Source organism: Molothrus ater, chromosome 8 (assembly GCF_012460135.2).
Source record: "Molothrus ater isolate BHLD 08-10-18 breed brown headed cowbird chromosome 8, BPBGC_Mater_1.1, whole genome shotgun sequence".
NCBI lineage: Eukaryota > Metazoa > Chordata > Aves > Passeriformes > Icteridae > Molothrus > Molothrus ater.
Genome location: NC_050485.2, coordinates 6,868,963 through 6,890,597, shown reverse-complemented (window position 1 = coordinate 6,890,597; position 21,635 = coordinate 6,868,963). Strand labels below are relative to the sequence as shown.

At 41.4% G+C, this 21,635-nt stretch overlaps 1 protein-coding gene across 2 annotated transcripts in view; it reads right to left on the bottom strand.

Annotated features, from left to right (window-relative positions):
* RHOBTB1 (Rho related BTB domain containing 1) overlaps positions 1 to 6,392 on the bottom strand; it is a 48,112-nt gene extending 41,720 nt beyond the window's left edge. Inside the window, exons 1-2 of one of the 2 annotated variants that reach the window (XM_036386104.2) lie at positions 6,242 to 6,392; positions 1,785 to 1,880 (exon numbers count right to left, since the gene is read on the bottom strand). The gene's annotated coding sequence lies outside the window, so the exon portion shown is untranslated. Of the gene's footprint in view, positions 1 to 1,784; positions 1,881 to 5,849; positions 5,871 to 6,241 lie in introns of those variants that run through there. The other variant, XM_036386105.1, reaches the window with a different exon arrangement.
* Positions 6,393 to 21,635: the final 15,243 nt, after the last annotated feature.

The following is a 21,635-nucleotide window of genomic DNA, read 5'->3' as shown; positions in this document are numbered from 1 at the left end:
ATATTTTATTTCAACTATTAAACAGTCCTTAGCCCACAGGTTTTACCTTTTTGTACATAAGCAAGCAACTACATGGTACTTAGCTTCTGGCTGGGGTTAAACCATGACAATCACAACTTGCATATGTGTAATAGTGTATACTGGCTTTCAGGAACTGCATTGCCTATAAAATGACTTCTATTTTTATTCACAAAGTATATGTTTGTCTTTGATGATGTCCTGAAAGGGGCTCATTAAATTACTAATGTAACTATTAAAGCTATTAAATTACCAATTTTGAGGGATCAATTCAAAGCACATAGAGATAAGCATAAATCCAAAGTAAACCAAGTGTCTCTTCACTTCATTGACCCTCCTATGAGGCTCTGAATGCTAAAAATGTCTTTCTCCTGACAAGATTAACCCCTTCATTGTATAATCCTCCCTGGCCAAAACAGTGGAAGTAGCTGCTCTGAGGGCTCACAGAATGTTCTGCTTGGTAGTACACAATGATAGGGGGAGGAGGGATGCTTGGTTTGTGTTTACTTTTAGAGCCCGGGGGGGAGATTGCTCCCTAAGCTTCCTGACAAGATGTTTATTTTTATTCACATTGTCAGTATGTTTTCCCATGAACAAATATTTATACTTCAGAGGAAATGTTTCAGTGACATGTTTCAGACAGGATAAGCAATGTTCACTTCCCTTCCTTTTATTATGAGAAAGCAATTTGGCTTACAAGAGGAAGTAAATAAATCAATTCCCCAGAGATGCCTGGGAAGGGGTAATTCTTGCAGGGAACCCGTCTTGAAAATACATGCAGTATGACATTAGGTCAGTATTAGCTGACCTGCAGAGGTTTCATTTGCAATTGCAAGAAATGAACACATCAGAGAATTATTGTTTCCTTTGTTTAGAGAAATAGACCATTCCTGTGCAATCCTGTCTTAATTAAAACATTCTCCCTTCTGACAAATTTTAGTAGCGTCTTATGTCTCTATCTGCACTATTATAATGTACATTTAATACATATGGAAAGCTATAAATCCATCTTTTGTTAATACTTCTAAACATCTAACAGACTAAGGCCAGTGGATGAAAATAACCTACTTTCATTGACTATTCCAAATTGTGACCAGAGGGTTTGACTCTATGATCTCCAGAGGTTCCTTACAACCTGAATTTCCTCTGATCCTAAATTAAGGACATGTATTTGGTTTAACTAACTTACATACTTACCGCAGGAACTGTGAAGATCTGGCTGTGATGCTTGACAAAAGCAATATAAATATACACCTGTAGCTCGGGCTGGCAAAAGCCCCACTTTTCCCTAGGCTGCCTAGTGCAGGAACTGAGAAAGCTGCCTGGATGCATGGAAAAGTGCAGGTTTGTGGTGCAAACTCTTCCTTCATCCCAGGATCTCGCTCATTTCCTGCACCTGCAGTTAGTCTGTGTGAGTATTCACTCTTGAAAATCAGACTTTGCAGCTTCCGTTTCTTTGATGCTTGGAAAAAGCCTGACATTGGGTCAAAAGCTACTCTGTGCAGAAGCTGCTCATTACCAACCCTGCAACACCAACATTTGTTTTTATCTGCTGGAATATCAGAACAAAGCTGACTAATCCTGTAAATGAAACTATTATTTGTAGGACTTTTCAGTTAAGACTTTTGGTACAAAGTTTGCCAAGACACAGATGTTATAACTCTAAAATACTTGACCAAAAGCTGCTGTCAGAAGAGCAGTGGTAACAGGCAACACTAAGTGAAACAAGCCAGTTTTTTTTTTTATTTCTCCCTGTCAATACTTACCTCACAGGAGAAAATGTTCACATCCATTTTTAGCAGCTTGATCAAAAGCAGAATGTCATTAAAAATACTTCATGTCTTTCTCTTAACGTGGCACTCCTAAGGAGGAAAGAAGGAAAAAAAAAATGAATAAACTTTACTATTTTCAACCTAAAATTACAACACATGCAATAGCAACAACATCTTTTATGATGCATTTTATATTGAAAAACAGGCCTGCTTGGTCAACAAAACAGTCTTTTGAAGTTTCAAACAGGTAAACTGTGAATCTTCACTAAAACTCTTTGCTCCAATGCAGTGAAGAAATCATGGGTTGCTTGATGAGCTTTTGGGCATAACTGGAGATTGACACAACTCTGTCAAATGAAGCTTTTTCATGAATAATTTCCTTATGGATTTAGATTTAAAAAAAAACCCAAACCACCTTAGGTGTCAGAAGCTAACACTGCTGTATCCCAGTTAAACAGCTCCTCTCTCTTAGGCAACAGACTCTGAGGAGGGATTTTTTGGCTACCTTCAAGGTGACAAGACTCTAAAATATGAGCTGACAGCCTGATGACACATGAACTGAGAATTCTGTGTTGCTTCCCCCCTTTGGTAACAAATGAAATTAACTATAAATGTCCTTCACTGGGTTTGGTAAATGCCTACTTTATTGTGGCTTGGTTCCCATCCAGGAGCAAGGTGAAGGTTTTCCAAGAAACGAAGGTGGGAATAACATTGATTTCACCTCAGATGCTGCCCCAAAAGCAAAGCTCAGGGGCACAAGTAGGTTTCAGAGGTTCAGGCCAGCTTGAATAGCAGCAGTGAAATGCAGAGTCTTCAAATGAACAGAGTAGTGGCCCACTGGGCACTCTCCCTTCTTATCAGGATCACTTCAGAACTGAATTTAGGACTGAAGTTAATTTCTCACAGAAGTTATAACCTTCTCTAGATACCCAGCACAACACAAGAGAGAGCAAACAGAAAATGAAGTAACACTTTATTCCACCTTTGTGGAATAGACAAGCCACAAGAATTGACACTAGAGCTAGAGGCATGATGTTTATGTCCTCTAAGAGTCCTGCCTTTCCCTTTGCTACTTATCAATAAGCATTTTAGTGGCAAAGACATATCAGTCTTCCTGAACTGCCATGTTTCATGCAGCTACTACTGTGGAGAATCTTCTCACCATCTTTTCTACTGTGCTCACCCTTACTTCTTCCAAGGCAGGCCCACACAGCTCCCTTCGTAAGCCCCACAATAACAGCTTTAACCCACAATTAAACAGATCTCCAAATTATTAATTAGTGACATTAGCATACTCAGGGCTCTAAAAGTGTTTAAATAGATACCTTATGTGATACCGTACCATTTGTAACTGTTTACTTGTTTCTTGAGTATTGATGGCAGATCAGAAGTTACTTGCAGCTTCTTTCAGAACATTTCTTTTCATAAAAACCAAACTAAAAAAAGGGCATCTGGTTTATATGATCATAAACACAGAGCTTTCTATGTTTTTACTTTACTGAGATCTCATTTGCTTCTAACAGCCTTTCTCTGCTTCACCCTCATTAAAATCTACAGATATGACCTCCAAGGATATATCAAGATCCTTCTTACTCTCAGACATGTAAAGCCCTTCCACAAGCTCATTCACAATTCTTTTTCATCAATCATTAATCATTTACGTTATTGTCCTATTAAAGGCCACATTAAGACTCTCCTGCTTGCTGGGGTATTTTTTACGTTGTTTTGCTGTAAAGTGAGAACAGTTGTTTGAAGAACGTAAGCAGATAGAAATGTAGCTAAACCTGATTTTCATCATTACTAAAGCATAAGCCTAAAAGTTCCACTTCATAGATAAAAGTTTATGGCCTTCATCCCCCTGCCCCTCAGTCTTCCACTTTCTGGTTTTGAAGATAGCTGAGTTCTTAATTAGCATTGTTCTACCCTATTACAACTCCAAAATACAAACATCTCTCCTACCATGGTAGTGGAGGCAGATCTCTCTCTGTGATGATGATCTGCACTCAGAGGAACACAGCAGCTAAACCTTACATGCACCTTCCTTCCCAGAGTCTGGAGGAGCTCACAGCTCAGAAGAGAGCTGCCTTGCTGTGACCCTCACCCTGTGTGCCTGCAGAGAAAGCATCAGCTCTGGCAGTGGCAATGCACTTCCTTCTCTCTCCCATCTGCTCTGCACCCAGGCAGGCAGTACCTGAGCTAATGCTCACCCACAGCAACGAGCACACTGTGTGTGCAGGACATGCAGCAAGGTCACCGTGGGCTGAGGGAAACTAAAACCTGCTGGAACACACAGTAATTCACTGAGGGATGTACTTGCATGGTGTAATTCTCCAAACAGGGGGATTTCTTTTAAATAGGCAGGTGAGGAACAGGAACACCTGCTGCAGGTTGGCAAGTGAAACATTTGCAGTGCAAACCAGGCCCAGAAGGATCACAAGGGAGGCCAGGTGGAACACTGGGCTCCCTGGATGACTCCTTGTGTCCAACAGTCACGTCTAATCTGGTTTAGAAGCCTCTTATGTGATGGACAAGACACTCCTCATACACATGGACACTACAGAAAACTCAAGAAATCTCAGCCCAGTTTTTCCCTCAAATCCACCTCAGCTTCACCTTTGTGTTGTTCAGAAGCCTTAGCTAATCCAGTCTTTGCCCCACTCCTGTTTTGTTTGGTTTGTTGGAGATTTCTATTATTATTAGTAGTAGTAGTATTATTATTACCAAACTAACAATATTGCAGAATTTTATCCTCTCAAGTTTTTTTACAAGCTTCCTTTAACTGGCCCATCACCTCTGTGCATTGGTTTCAGTTTCTGTAACACCACAAATTCACGGTACATCTGCCCCAAGTCTCTTCAACAAACCGTGAGGGATTACATGGAAGAAAAGCGCTTTTAAGCCTTATGTTTCTCACTTGCTTAATATGGTCTCACTTCAAACTTTTGCATTTAAAAGTTCAAATACTGGGAGAAATTTAAGTAGAAAAAAGACCAGAACCTTAGTTCACTGTTGTAATCTTTACTATGACACACCTCACTTGCTCTACATTACACGGTTGAACAGACAGTAGAAATGTTACTTCCCATTGATACCTAAACCAACATTTCCTCTCAACGTACATTCAAACCTTTAATGTTGCTGGATACACAGCAAATGCGAGTGTTTTGCCCTTTCTAGTTCAGTTTTGGTATGTTTTTTCTGGGATCTCTAAGAGAAACAGGAACTTTTTCCTGTATTGATTACACAGACAACAACATGATGAAGTGTGATACAAATATTTCCATTTAACTAAGTACAAATGACAACATTGGGTGTGAAGTTGACAATCAGGTTCTAAAAGAGGATGGGATATTATGACTGCCACTAGCCCTATCTTAAGAGCACCCCCAACAACTCAGTTAAACAGCTGCTAAACGAAAGTGCAAGTAACTAAAGCTCAGCTTTCCTATGCTCCCCAAATAGGGAAAAGGTTTTCCCTTTTGTCATCCCTTTTTTCCAAGAGCTGCAGAACAGTTGGGCTAGGTATGGCCTCCTGCTTCTCCCCAGAGGTTCTCAACAACTGCAAGGAAGGGAAAGAGCTCTTGAACGTCATTCTCCTGCTAGCTCCTTTAGGGAGGCACGTCCTTCTTTATAACCAGCTCCTCCTGTATCCAGCTCTCTACATGCATTTGCACTCTGTACCAATTACAAATTTCATTCTTGTTATGCAGAGGACCATTAATAATTTAAGATTAAAAAGGAACCTAAGGGCAGGAATATTCCATTTCTGCTCACGAGATAGATGGTACGCTGCTAGTATGTCAACTCAAGTTATCTTTGTGCATGCTATGTTAATTCAGCAAATTGCTTTTCAAACAAAGTGCATGCAGAAAGTGCCTGGAGATTCTACACTAGAAGAAAGTTTCATTTCTATGGCAAATGCGCCAAACCCATACCCAGAAAGTGAAATACAAAGAGAATTTAGTTTAGCCCGTTTAGTTTTCACAAACAGGAGTTAGCCAAGCTGAATTTTGTACAGAAGTCCTCTGTAAAAGTCATGCCAGATGTAGTGATAAATACCCAGCGCCCTGCGTGCACCGTGAGAAACCAGGGAATCAGCGAACACGTCTAACGGTATGGAACGGCTCAGGAGCGATGCAGCAGGACCGCCTGACACCCGAGCGAGCCGTCAGCATTTCTGACCTTACCGCCGAAGGGAACGGGACATCAGGGCGAGGCGGGCAGGTGCGGAGTCCGTCCTGGAGCGGGAGCCGGGGGCTCCTGTCAGGAGCCGGCCTGGAACGGGGAGCGCCCCCGGCCCGCCGGTCCCAGCCCCGCGGTGCCCCAGCCGCCCGCCGCTCCTTCCTCCGCCGCAGCTCCCACAGCGCCCGGCCCCGCTGGGTCACCCACAGCGACCGGCGGCGGCGTCTGCCCGTCCCGCGCCCGCCCCGGGGCCGCAGCGTCTCACTCACCTGAGGGCGGAGCGGGACCGCCTGGGGACAGGACACAAGTGACGCTCAGCGGGGTGCGGAGGGCGGTGCGGTGTCTCGGGTGCGGTGCCGTCCCGCCCTGCGGTGCCGTGCCGTTCTCTGCCGTGCCGTTCTGTTCTGTTCTGTGCCGTCCTGTTTTGTGCCGTGCCGTTCTGTGCCGTGCCCAGCGCGGAGCGGGCGCGCGCGTCCCAGCCAACCAGCGCCGTCACGTGAGCGCGCCCCGGCACGCGGCGCTGCTGCCGCGGCCGTTACAGCGGCGCGCGCGCGGCGGCGGCGGGAAGGGCGCGCGCCGCTCCGCTCTGCTCTGAGGGGCCGGGGGTCGCCGCGCCCCTCACGGGGCTCTGGGGCTGCCGGCGGCGGCGGCGCGCTCGCCCTTCCTGCCCTCGGGAGAGAGCGTTTCCAGGAATTGAGGGGCTGCGGTGGCAGGAAATCCTGCGGGGCCCCGTGCGGGGAGCGGCCGCAATGGCATCACCTCCGTGCGCGAGAGGGTGGGGTCCCCAGCCGCCTCCTCCCTGCTCCGTGTGAGCATCTGCACGATGAAATGTGGATCAAGGTGTGTGCGCCTCCCTGAACTGTGAATACTCCTGTGTTTAACATTGCTGACGAGTAAATCCCACTGCACTGCTCGCCTCAGATTACCCACACAGAACTTTCGTGCCGAATCGTAGATAAAAAAAAACGTTAAGCCTGTTTTCCGCTCAGGATGCTTTCCCTTACACTCCCCTCAGAGTGTCTGACCTCTCTATCAATAATACGCTAAGAGAAGTCTTTAAAAAGAACAATGGCGGGACACCGTAAATAATCCAGCTCTGACAAGCATTTAAAACGGTTGGAGAACGTATTGCTGAAGTACGTAGGTAAATTTGATGAACGGCCCAGTAGCCTGGTGTTAAAGGAATTTTCTGCTTACTCAGGGTCTTGGACTCAGTTTTCCACCCTGGGTCATCCTATGCTGTTGAGGAGGATTTGGGGGACTGCAGGGGCCAGGCACTTGGCCCTTGTGCCAGTGCTTCACATCGGTGATGTTTAGTGGCGGTCACGGGGAGTTTCTGACACCACAGCCCTTCTGGAAGGGGAAGGGCTGAGACATAGGGCCTAAGGACAGCAGGAGCCAGCAGTAATGCAGGTAGAGAGGCTGGCTGGGCTTGCAGCCAAGCTGCTCTCCTGTCTCAATGGCAGAGATCAGGCATTCTGTACAGAACTAATGAACCTAGCCCCCATATCACAAAAACCATAAGAGAAGCAGGGTTCGTTGAATCTACTCTCTTCCTTTGATGATTTTCATTTCATGTGCTTCCCTGTGGAGTCATGAAAGCTTGAAATATACCTGCTGTATACTGTATGAATAGTGAAATATACATGCATGCTGTATCAGGATGCTGAATTGTGCAGCAGGGGGAATTAGCCTGTGTAGAGCTTTGTGATGCGAAGGAAAGACTGCCTTCAGCACATAAATCAGCTTTAGACTACTATCAAACACTAGCATACCCTGTGTTTTACATTTGTAAAAGAAGTGTGGGAGATGATCATAGGATTTCAGGAGCTGAGCCTTTAAAATAAATGGCACTGGTATTCTGAAGCCCTCATTAGGTGGACAGAAACTGTTAGCAACTTGGTTAAATGTAAAGTGGCAAATAAATGACTGAAAGATAATGACCTTTGCTGCATATGTGGTACCAAGGACAAAGAAAGATTGCTAGGCCATAGTTACTTCCCAAAATTGGAAGGATTATTTTATTTGGGAAGAATTTATACAGAGTCCCGGTAACTCATATTTAGAGCCCCAACGAGGATGCCTCCACCATGTTTCCACAGTATTTGCGTGCAGAATTGTATAGTTGTGCAATTTCAGTCTGTACAAACAAACTGTCTAAATTCCTGTAATTTGTGCTGGAAACACACTATCATTTGCAAGGCAATTGGAGCAGACAGCTGAGCTCACAAGGGTTATCATCTGCATCTGTTCAGAGGACAGCCTCCAACCTTGTATTGGCTAATATTTTTAGCTTTGCTAACTAAACTGACATTAGATAAAAGTCCACCCACACAACAGGTTATATAGTTTGCTTTAAGTCAGCTGTGTTTTGTGAACACTGAATGGCTTGATTCTGTTTCATGTATTTCCTTCAGCACTTCAAAATGGATTTAGGTTGTTTGAAAGGTTCTCAACTGACAATTTTAGAAATTGAACTCTCATGTTTAATCCCAGACTGAGTCCAACACAAGACAACTTCTCAGCTGTATCAGAGAGGAAACATTGCTAGGCTGAGGATAGTCTCACTTATTTACTTTCTCATGCCAGCAAAGGCAGGATTTCCTGTTTTATCACTGATCTATAGTTACTGGTGTAGGATATTTTCATTACATTAAAATTATGCCTTCAATGCTAAGACTGTATGATTCATTCAGGGGAAAAAAAAGCAAGTATTTAGTAAATCACCTGCTCTTTAAGGTATGATAATTCAATTTCAGCTTTAAATTAATTAGGCAGTAGTATGGAAAGCTAATGATCTTCACAGAACACTTGCTCTCTTTTCACCAACTTTCATTTATAGTCCATATTGATTTCTGAAAAATAATTTATGCTTTTAATATTGTGCTTGTTTTTGTGCAAAATTACAGGTGTTGCATCTATAAGCAGAGATGGAGTGCCATTATCCTTCAAACTGCATGGAATAGATGAGGAGAAGCTATGTAAGTTCTAGGCTTCCAGGAATGGAAGAACAACAATTTATGAAATTTGCTGTTAAGAATAATTGTTGGCTGACAGTTGTGTAACTTTTATGACAATATCTCTTGAACCCAGATATAAGACAGACTGATACCAGTCATGATGTTAAGACTGTGATTTTTCCTCATTCACAGGAGATACTGAGGTGACAAAAATGTTTATGATTGTGAGTCTTTTCATTGCTACACCTTTATCAAGCTGCAGTTACATTAGTCTGACTAGAGTAGCTCAGGTGACTCATGGCTTTCATTATATGTCTGAGTTCTTAAAGGGTAAAAGATTTGGGAGAGGTAATTCTTTTCTGCAGAAAAATGAAACAAAATCTGTTTTGTGACAGTAAGTGCATTTGTACTCTTCAGCACTCACTACATAGGATGGAGGTAGATTTTAAGCTTTGTGGAAGTCTCCTCAGCTGTTTCCAACCAGTGCCTTGGAGCAAGAAGTCACTGGCAGTGAATGGAGCACAGACCTTTGTGCCATGGGAGAGCAGGGAGTGTTCATGTGTTCAGTTCTGCCAAGTGAACTGTGGTGACACAAGAGGTCATATGGGACATTGGGATGAGCAAGTCCTGGGCTTTCCAGACAGGCTTGGAAGCCAATGGCTCATTATGCTACAATTTATTGGGATGCTTTTAATGTTTTATCCGCTATTGTCTTAGGGTTATGACTGTAGTTACTGTATCCCTTTACTGCCACCTTGGTCTGAAACAGACTTCTGAGAGTGGCATCCTCTTGCTGAGTATTCTCTTGCTCTGCCCAGAGTCCCCAGTCTGGCTTCCATTCCTATTCCCTGTCATTTGGTGTTAGGACAGGTGGAGCTCCTGTTCTCCACATCTGTGTGTAGCAAAGATTGTACTGGCTTTGGAGTCTGCTTCTTTGTCCCAAGAGAGATCAGAATCACTGTCAGGAGCCTTCCTGAGGGCTTTCAGAGCCTTTCTTAGAAGGCCCTATTACAGCTTCAATACAGCAAATCAGAGAGTGAGAGGTTTTAGTTGTTCCCTATGAGGATTTGGCAAGTCCAAACCTAAAACATTGTAAATAGTTCAGTGAGAGCTGTGAGCAGAACAAGAGTCAAATAAAACGTCAGGAGGTACACTAGAACCTTCTGGTGGAGGTTTATCTCATCCTTATAGAGTGTTATAAAAATAATCTTATAAACACTGAAGCAATCACATGAATCACATTGTGTTCATACTAGACAAACCTACGTAAGACTGGCAGAGGTTTATCTGGGTAAAGATGCTGACTTGGAAACTGTGAGAGAAAAAAGATATCACTGCCAGACTGTTGTAATAGTGAAATATTTTATCCTGAGGAGAAATAGGCTGTGGAAATGTCAAATCTGTATTATAAAAGTAATGCAGAGGGAATCCATTCCTGATTTTGGAAAACCTGAATCTCCCATTTCTTTGTGCTCATAAATATCAGGAGTGAATTGACAGCAGAGCTCCTGAGTTCTAGTGGTTCAAACAAATAAACATTTATTAACTCTGGTTTGATGCAAAGTTCCTGTTTATCCAGCATTGCTCAAAATCATGTCTTAATACAGTTCGTTCTTTTTTAATAAAAACACTTATAACCAGCTTGGACAAGGTTTTGAAGAGTACACTCCAAAGAACACTGGAAAAAAACAGCAATGCCATGGAAGGAGGATAAAGACAAGCCTTTCCACTCATTTATTTTCACAGTTTTATTGAATGTAGTGAATATGTTTAGCCACACTGAACTAGTCTTTGGTAAAGCACAAAATTCATCAAGAAAAGCTTGCATGACTTCATAACTACACAAAATTGATCCAGGAAAAAGAGATCATGAACTAATGGAGAATGCTAAACTGTCTGAAGCTTATCCATCCTTATGTTCAGATGTAAAACTGAGGCAGTACAAGAACAGAGTAAAATATTCCTACCGCATCCTCTCCTCTCCTCTCCTCTCCTCTCCTCTCCTCTCCTCTCCTCTCCTCTCCTCTCCTCTCCTCTCCTCTCCTCTCCTCTCCTCTCCTCTCCTCTCCTCTCCTCTCCTCTCCTCTCCTCTCCTCTCCTCTCCCATCCTTTTTCTACACGTGTGACTACAGAGCTCATGGATGAATTTGCTGTAGAGAAGAAGTGGCTCAGTCCCTCCATTTGTGTGTGCTCCTGCAAGGTAAGGGTTTGTGGCTATATAGTTCTCCTGTCTAGCCTGGGTTGCAGAATTTAATCCCCACTTGAAACCCAGATGGATTGCAACACTGCGTAGTGTGTGTGGTTGTTTGCTCTGCCAATACAGAGGATTTGCACCAATGTAGCTGCTTTCCTAACAAATCCTCTGTACAACGAGCCAAGACCTGTGATACCATGTAGGCTTAGTTCTCAACAGCCTTTGACCATAACCTTTCACTGTGCAGCAAATGTGAAATGCTACCAAACTAGAACAGCACAGTTTTGGCCTGCTTGGAAAGCATTTGTGATCAGCTGTAACTCAAGGAGAGCAGGCCCATTGTGAATTAAACACTGTTTTGCTGAAAATGTGTATTGGATGTAATCCAATTACTTATTTGCCAGCACAAATTCTTTTGGTGACCATGAATTTCCAAGAAAAAAGATACAATTGTATCTCCCTTCCTAGATTTAGCACTATTCAAATGTCAAATTGTTTTGTGTGTTTCCACTCCTTATCTTGAAGTCTGCACCAGTGTGGAAGATAGAATGAGCACACCACCTCCAAATCCCTATCATCTAGGCCCAAACCCCTCTTGTGCAGTGTGTGTGGGAGTCTCTCACAAGCATCACAGTCAAAAAGCATATCTTTTTGTGATGATTTATGCATTAGTTCAAACACTGGTTGCTGTAAAAGAATTCCTTGTTTCTATCCTCACAAATACCACTTATAGTACCAAGGAACTTTGGCCAAAACTAGCCAGTCTGTATAACTATAGAAAAAACAGTGCTTTCTGATAGCTCAGATTATGATATGCCTGCAAAAAATGGATGCACACATAGATCTGAAATGTAAACATTGGCAATTTTGATAGTTCTCAAGCTGGTCCGATATGTTACAGTAATATGCTTCATTGTTGAGACTTTGAACCTCATGTGAACATGTTTTTCTAGACCTGGTAATAGGCTGCCATCCATAAAAGGATATTTAACTGTAAGTAGTATTTTTTCATGCTGTTTAATCTACTTACTCTCTGTTTTCAATTCTTTGTGAAGGGAAACACTCTGTGTCACTTTTGTCTCCCATTTATCAGCTAAAACAAAATGTAGCTGCTTATATGAAACTTTTCAACAAAAGTTTTTGCTGCTAAAAAGGCCCAAACTCAAACCTCCGGTTTATATGCTACCCTCTGCTGTGTGCTGTAAGTGCCATGGTTCCTCAGAAGCCAAAATCAACACAGCACAAAGCCCTTTCTGAGACCACAGAGGACCTGAGTGCCAAGTAGAAATTCTCCTTTGTTCCATGTGCCCTTGGAATCCTTATTTTGCTGTTAGCTTCCGAGACCCTAAGAAAAGTTAAGAAGTATCACCTTGCAGTGTATCCACTAGTGGAGACCAGAGTTGTCTCACTGTAAATAAGAGAGATCTGCTACAATGGCAGTCAGTAAGTAATCCTTGTGTCTGGATTCAGATTCTTTCAGGGGAATAGAATATAAGAAAAATAAAGATAGTATAGAAAATAATCTTACCCCTAAGGAGTTGCAGCTGAGCCAATTATTAGAGATTAGAAACAGGCTGGACTTTACCAGGCCACATCTGTAGCCAATGAGAAGAAGAGTGCTATAAAAGAGTGGATTGGTTGGTTGAGGGGGCACTGGAGTCAGTTGGCTACTGTGAGAAGAAGGAGGAGGCAGTGCTTTGAGGAGCTGCCTACGAGAAGCATCAAGGAGGTATGAAACTCTTGCAATAGGGAGACAACAGTATGGAACCTTTGTAATACAATGACAACAGATTCTGACTTCTTTGTTCTAGCAAGGTGTTGGATCTGATAGTCTGGATTTTAATTGTGGAGCTGCAGAGTTAAAGAAGATCAAGAAAGAGAATTATGATTTTTTTTTAATTGCCTCTACATTTAAAGGTTGTGGTATACTGCATGAGAAAACTTTCTCTGCATTTTCCAACAGAGATATTGAAAGTATGCCAGATGCGTTTAAATGAACCTATTAAAAAGTTTGGAAAATTAGGAAATATGAGGAAAAAATCAAGGGAATACTGATTATTGCTTTCAAATCTTCAGACTTGCATATTAATGAAAATAGTTAATTAAATGATGCAAAGCTAGTATTTAATCTGCAGATCTTCACTTGGGCTGAAGATCTATGTATCTTGATAACCACAGAAAAGTTTTCTTCTGGATATGTAACTAGCTCCCATAGCTCAAAAAAAGAAAAACGTGAAGAGAATTTTAGTACATACAGAAAATTTTGGCAATGTTCTGTGCTTTGTTACCAATTACTTAGTCTTCTCAGACTGAGTGCATATGGCACTAAACTCAAGAAGATTTTTCATTGTCTCTAACAAGATAAATCACTGTCAGTGATCCATCACTGTTTCTAGATACTGATTGCTCTTTTGGTAGAACTTTCAGAAAACACCAGAGCATTTGAAGAATCATAGTTTAAAATATTTCAGGGAAATCCAAATGTCTTGAAACCTGAGAAAGGAGTTGACCAGTTGGTGTAGGCAATGTTGTTATTTGTTACTTGAACTACTTGCTCTTCAGCAGGTTCTTTCACCAGTTTATAAAGAGTTGATAGATATTTTTGCAGGTATTTGATAGTTTATTTAAGCCTTTGCAGGATAATACTTCTTTGTCCATGACATGTTTAGGACTTATGTAAATAATTCAAAGAACTTTTAAGTATTGTACTAGAGTTTCTATATAGTTCAGAGACTATGAACTATTTTTTTCCATTTAGGGAAGTCTATAAATTTAGTGACAAGTGTCTAGTATTTTTTTGCCCATTCAATTACAGTCTATTATGAAGAATGTGAGTTTTGAAAACTTCTTGACAGCTTCCATAAAGAATTCTTCATGTTCTGAAGATGCAGAACACTGTCTGTGATGTGACTCCCTCTTTGTAGCCTGGCATTTTTCACTGCTTAGGGTTAACCCAATCCACTGGCATAAAAACCATAAATGGACATTTGTGCCTCACAATAAAAGAGTGCATCATTTTATGGAGTTGGAAGTGTACACTAACCAATCCACACAAGATACAGGGGAAAAGAAAAAGAACTGGGCAGAAATGCTGAAGCAGCAAAATAATAATAGAATCATAGAATACTTTGTGTTAGAAGTTACCTTTAAAGTTGCAACCCACCTGCAGAGACATCTTCAATGTTCAGACCTCTGTCCAGCCTGACCATGAATGTTGCCAGGGATGATGCATCCATCACTTGTGGCAGTGTTTGACCACCTTCATTGTAAAAAATATCTACCTTATATCTAGTTCCCTCTTTCAGTTTAAAAACATCACCCCTTGTCTTATCATACAAACCCTACTAAAGTGTTTCTCCCCATTTTTCTTACAAGTCCCATTTAGGTTTTCAAAAGCTACAATTGGGTCTCTCAAAACCATTTATTCTCCAGACCAAACAACAACTCCCTCAGCTTTTCCTCATAGGAGAGGTGTTCCATCCTTCTGGTTATTTTTGTGGCCCTCTTCTGGACCCACTCTAGCATGTCCACATCTTTCTTGTGCTGAGAAACCTCAAAGAAGCACCCTACCTACCAGTTTAGATGGCAGCACCTGGAGTTGCTATGAGAAACTGTTACAAGTTATCTGCATAGATGTCAGTTATCCTAAGGTCCCTAAATAAACTGAGTCACAGCTTTTAAGGCTGCCAGTGAATCTTCAACACACAGTCAGATTCCAAGCTGCAAGGACCAGGCATCTTTGGTGCTACAATCACCAGCAGTGTCTACAGGGCATCAAGATTCAGTTCTCTGGAAAGGGATTTGAACTTGCAGTGATGTGCACTTTCCTTATCTAGTACAGACAAGCAGCACTTCTGCAGGGTCTTGTGTTGAGACTCCTCATCTCATCAGCAGGTCAGAGACCCTGGTACTGGTAACAAATCAGTTGCAAAGTCCTAGCCTGGCAAGTAAGGCAGGAATAGGAAATCAGTGTCAGTACTTCAGATGATAGAAATTTCCTTTCTTTCTAATCCTGAATCTGTTTTGGCTTTTAAAAGTTAACATGGTAATCTATCCTGTCATCTGTTTATCCCAGCATTTGTACTGTTACATATTGTGGCTCCCAAGAACAGAATAACAAGTGGAAAAACTTGACAAAATCTATCATTAAAAACCAGGTTATTTTTAAATTCTGGATTTATTTTGTGGAAAATAGATGACTTCATCTTTTCTTAGTCCAAAGTTGATCTGTGAGGCAAAAATCCCAAACAACTGTAGCCTTAGTGATATGACTGACTTTCTGAATTACCTGGCAAGGGCATTTGTATTTTGGTATTAGTCTGGGCCATTAGTGGAGTAAGCAGCAGTTGGTGATTGCTGACTGCAAAATTTGATTCACAGAGTCCATGCATTCATCTGAAAATATTTTAGTTCTTAGGCTATATTTCTGAGCTTTCAAGCACTCAATATTTTTTCATTGATATTTGATCCTGTCAGGATTTATTTCCTGAAAGCAAAGACACTGCTGCCCAGATAGTGAGAATAAAAGGGATTCATATCTACTTTTTAGTGGCAGAAGAAAGCAATGAAAGTGAAAAATCCCATAGCACAAATTGGTATAAATCTGATAAGTTCTGGTGCATGGGGATTTTTTTTCTGGAATGACTTTCCTTGATAAACTCAGTGTCTTCAGAAGTTGCTGTATCTAGCAGCTGGAGAAGAGAACTGCAATTTTTGAAACGAGAAGGCTACTAAGGGAGAAAGTCAGTGAGAACTTTGGTGGATCTGCCAGGATGCCTTGTCTAGTTATGTCTCTTGGATTACAAGTAGATCTGTGAGTAGCAGAGCTAAGGAAGATACAATTTCATGTTTGCATCTTCTGGGATCTAGTAGTGTCTGCACCATGGCTAAACTTTAGTGAACAGTTGGCATAGGCTGAAATGGTGAGATATTTGGGTAGGACTAGGTATGTGCATATAAAGAAATTGTCATGCCATGAGAGTGATGGTTTATTAAGGAGTTATTTTCTTACTAGCCTGGTTTTCTGTGGAATATACTGTGTCTTACTTCTCTGCTGCATAATGGATTTGGGCATCTGGGATAAAGCTTTTTTTTTCCTTCTGTCCCCTCTTAGAATGCAGCAGCCTGCCAAGTAGTTTAGGTATAAATAAGGGTACTGCCATAGGCTCCATTTGCCATTAGTTCAAATGCTGTCTTGGGCCAATGGAGTTACATTGCTTTTGGTACTGGAACAGTGTAGCCTTCCTGGAAATGTGTGGTGCTGATTTCCTGTCCTGTTCTGTGGGGAAAACTGGCCTGTTCTTAAGGCTTTTTTTTTTTTCAGCTGATGCACAAATGCAGGCATTGTCTCAGTCCTAAAAGATTTAGCAGGACAACTTTCTTAAGGAAAGATTTACCAGTATGAATAAATGAAATACATTGGGTTTGTGAGAATTTATGCCCAGAGTTTAGAAATGAAGTGTGATAAAGTCACTGTGGGTTGAAGGTAAAATAAGGTGTATCATAAACAAGGACTTGACTGTTTAGCCTATGCCTGTATATATGAAACATTTCATTTCAGTTCATTTAAAGCCCTGCATTTTGCTGCCTCAGTGTTCACTTTTTCCTGACCTGTAAATCATAGGGTGAGTGTTTGAAGGAGATCATATGTCTCAGAGCATGCAGGTGAATGGAAGGTTAAACATTGTGACTGGCATTCAGGTGACTCTTGTGCAATCAATCCCAGTGATATGATACTCAGTTAAAAGAACTGACAGTCATGAGGAGAAAAAAAGGGAGGAGGAAGATGAAGAAGAGGCTCTTGAATATGTTTTCAAACATTGCATTGAAAGAAAAAAAATAGGTGGTCTTTAATTCTTGGCTGTAGCTGGGTCTCTGGCAGGTATGAGGATGTGCTGAGTGCTTACCCAAATGCTCAGGAACACAGGGCTGCAGTCCAGGATCCCCTGTTCCCATTCTTCCTGAGGTGGGGAAGGCCAAGGGGGAGGGAGCCAGGAGCATGGCTGTATCCCATCAAACAGTGGCTGTTTCTTTGCATGGTCACAGAAGAGCCAAATGTATTTTATGCATCTTGTGCTATCTGGCAAAGCAGGGCAGTATAACAAAAAAGTTATGGTATTAACATGGTATGTTTTTCTGATGCATCAAAGATTTTGATCTTCATAAATACATAAGGAATCCAGTGTTTAGGTAGTCCAAGGAAAGTTCTAAAGGGGATTTATAAATTTGGTTCAGCATGGATCTCAGGGTTTAATGGGCCAGCTCTAGCAATGGTATGCAAAGAGGAATCTTTTTACAGTAGCTAAAATAAATTAGTTTAAACCTTAGCCTGAGAGACAGAAAATCCCTTTATGTTCTTTTCCAGTTACTGTTTCAGTGAAGTGCTCTCAGCATATTGGTAGCTTCCTGATGGTTAGCACAGATTTCATATTCTTGCCATTATGTTCACAAATGTATACTTGATTGGGAAAGTCTTTCTGAGGGAGAAGAGGTAGTGGAGGGTGTAAGTAGAGGAGGCATGAAACTTCATATTTCCACAGGCCTTTGGAGGGATACCAAGAGGGATTTAACATCTGAGGGAAGGTAGGAGACTGAGGCAGCTATGGATGACAATGCACTCCTAAGCACTTTCACTGTTCTGTACAAGAAGTAAGAGGTACAAAAATAAAGGCATGGACCCAAAGTGATGGATCATCAAGTATATTATCCTCTTAAAAGTGGAGTATGGCCTATGCCCTCCTTTGCTTTCTATCTTGCTGCAGCAGTGAGTGCAGCTATCTGAGTACTTCTGCTGTCACACCTGTCACAGTTACTGTGAGAACAGTCAGGCTTCAAGGTCACTGCGCACCAGACACTGAGGAAATGTAAATACAGTTTATCTTAGGAAGATGGTAGAGTGGCTTGTACCCCTCAACCTGCCCTGCCCATCCCCACCCTCCAATAATCTACTTAGCTTTTTAGCACCATCCCAGAGGAAGTCTTTGATTGCATTTATTTTATTTAGTTGAACATGATAGGTAGGCACAGCACTGCAGAAAGGACACATTAACTAGGGAATGACAGTATTCTCCTCTGTGTAGGTCTTGTGACATCTAATATAGCTGTTGCTATATTGTGATTTTAAGGCAGCTTTATGAAAAGTTCTGTCTACTTTAATGGACACAGCAAGGGAGAGTGTCCTCTAAATACAGAAGTTTCCACCTATTAATAAAGGTATTTTATGTAAAATTTACTTTAGGATTTCATAGCTGTCAGTTTCCTTGCAGCTGCCTTTTCTCATACAACCATTAAATAATATAAGCTTTGCAAATGCTGGCAGGGTTTTCAAGTGCCTATTGCAAAATGGAAAGAAGACATTTGTCCTTAAAAATTTTTTTCTTCTTGGAATAAAGCATTTATTTTCCAAGATTTACTGGCTCATTGCTTTTGGTGGCACTCAAGCTACCCTCTTTCTGAAAACAGTGGATCTCTTGTCCTTTGAAACCCCAAGCTTTTATGGTGTGTCTAATTTGATATCCCAAAATAAGGCTACTCTACGTAATCCTGGCTGTTATCTTTACTCAGCCCAGGTGACCTCACATTGCACCATAGGGAATTTCCTTATCATGAATTTCTAGTTAAGTCTTGAATCTCTCTCAGGTAGAGCTGCTACATTATTGTTCTATTGTATATTAAAACACAAAACCACGTTAACCAAACCTAAGGCAATGCTTATGAATCCATAATGAACGTGGCAAGTTGACTCCATAAGCTTGAAATTACATATCAAATCAAATTTTTCCAAGTGGCGCTCTATAAAACAGCATGTCATTTCCTCTCTTACGCATTTGATACTTCGTGAGCTTGGACAGAAATAACATTATCTGTTACAACATAAGGAACCTCGTTCAAAATAATGAGGAAGGGAACTCTTGCAGTAGTAGGTCAGAAAGCACTTGTGGCTGTGGGGATCTCTTACCAACACTATTTCTTTCTCAGCATTATTAATATGGATGAAGCTAATTAAATATCTTTGATGCACTGGAGATATATAGAACACATACGAAACACATTTTGTACCTGTAGCAGCCTTCTCCTCACTTGCTTAATTACTGATACTCAAGTATAGTTGTTCAGACTCACAAAGGCCATTTTTATGCAAAATAGCAAATTACTTTGAGCCCAGGAGCAGAACAAATGAAATATAGTCCTATTCCAATGAAATATGGTCTTTGGGATCCACTGGAAACAGGAATGTCAGACTGAGAACATAGCTTGTACTTCCCTTGAGATGCAGGTCTTGCATCTAATTCTGTTAGAAGTTAGGATGACCATTTTCTACCTCTGCCATAGTGAACAGAGCATTTCAAAGAAATTGAATGTGGTCATATGGTGTTCCTCCACAAAGCTTGGCTGTGTGATCCCTTGATGCTGATACAATCACTAATTCCTGGCTGTGATTCCTGGAGCTTATCTTCTATGCCTGGTTCTGCCATTTGCATATGAACACATAAGTTCTATATATGCTTGTATGGAATCTCCTGCTGTACTCATTTGAGGTTCTGCTACCTACACTGTTATGTAGAAATAGATGTACTGTAAGATCACAAGTGCATTAAGCCTTTGAGAAAAATGATATGGAAAGACATAGTTCAGTGAACAGGCAGTGAAAAATTGAGCAAAATTATCAGATCAGAATGTGGGTTTTATGAAACACAGTGTGTAGCTACAGTATGTAGCAACTTCTTCCAAAAAAACTACGTTTGAAGTGATTATGTAAAAGAAAAATAGATCCATACACAGAGAATCCAGAGCTTACTGGAAAAAACACCTGCAATGCCACCTTTTTGAGTGCCAGTTTCAGTCACGGTACTCTGGCTGTGCAGGTGTGCCACAAGTCATTCCTGACAATCCCACCTGCAACAATTAATATTGACCGAGTATGAAGGCAAACTGGCTGTTTGGCAGCTTGCACAAACGTTGCAGCAGGGCAGCGCAGAGTCTGACTGCAGCTGGCAGAAAGCTCCACTCTGTGGCTGCAGAGCTCTGCCTGTCCCAGTGTCACCAGCGCACGTGGTAACAGCCATGGCCCTTGGGATCTGTGCCAGCAGGGAGTGTGCACTCTCTGCTCCTAGCTGTGCCTCTTGCTAGAAAAGAGGCCCATTGGAGGAGATGGTGAAAGAAGCTACTCTGGCAGCTCCTTGCCTTCTGAGAATTCCCTCTCTAAAACTGAGACCACTCAGTCAAATCAGCAGACTTCAGGATGTTTTGAGCATCCCAGAGAACAAATTGATCAGTAACCCAGTTCTTACATGCCATTTGATTGTGTTATTGAGCCATGATTCTTGATGCCAAAGGGATCCCTGGGGTCTGATAAATTTGGTGTGAAAAGAGATGTTTGAATTAAGCACTTCATGGATGAAGAGGGCACAACAGATCTATTTAGAAACTGCAGTAATACTTAGATTCTGCCTGCAGGTTCTAAATGGAAGGATCAGCTTTCTCTGCTGTAGTGTAATGTTTAATACGTTATATACAGTAGGCGTATAATGCAGTTATGATACTGTTATGTGTAATTCACCTTTGTAAGCAAAGATATAGAAAGAAAGCGCCCACTTCTGCTGCATTTGTAATTCAAAGTGTATCAAAAACCTAGCAGCAAAAAAAATTTGCAGGCCTATGAAAGTGGCTGTAGGAGTGTGTCCTCCACATGTAGGAGGGAATGTGAGGTTTTTTCAGTGCTTTTAAAGGAAGTGACTGATAAAGCTTTGCACTTTTATTGGTGGTGCCCATATTTGCTGAATTGTATGTTTACTGGCGTTATTTGTGATAGCAAACATTTGTGTCTTGCAATCATATTCCTCAAGTGTGGATCATTCTCCCTCAGTTCATAAACAACCCTCCATTCAAAGGCCCTCTGACAAAACTCCTGCAATGGGGAAATTTTGTTTTTCTGTTGTCTACTGCTGTTTGTACTGCTCCCATACACTACACTTCATGAAGTTTAGACTGTTGCTGGTATGCTTAGGAAGTAGCTGCAGTATTATGAATGTCACTGCAAACTACTGGTTTCAATGAAATCTTCAATCATCCAAATACGTTAGCAATGTTACATATGTGAGTAGTCCCAGTTGAGTGAGAATAAGATGAAAGTCTAATGAGATCATTCGCACAGATAAAGTGATGGTGATCATGATTATGCAGAACACCAGCTTTGTCAGAAATTCATTGTTCTGCCATCAAAAGATATTAATACTTTCATAGCAATTTTCTGCAGCAAGTACTAACAAGAAAGCAGTTTGGAAAAAAATGGTCGAAAGGCCCATTTTACAACTTGGGAATGTGAGAGATTACATCTGTCTGGAGGTTTCTGATGATTACACATAACAGTTGAAAACTCAAAATGTAAAGGTTTATACCAAGTCACTAACAAATCACAAATGCTCATTGTTGTTAGGCTTTCCTGTGTATTGCTTACAGCTTCTTCTAATTCTTCAGGACTTGCTCATGGATGACTTATAACTCAGGTTG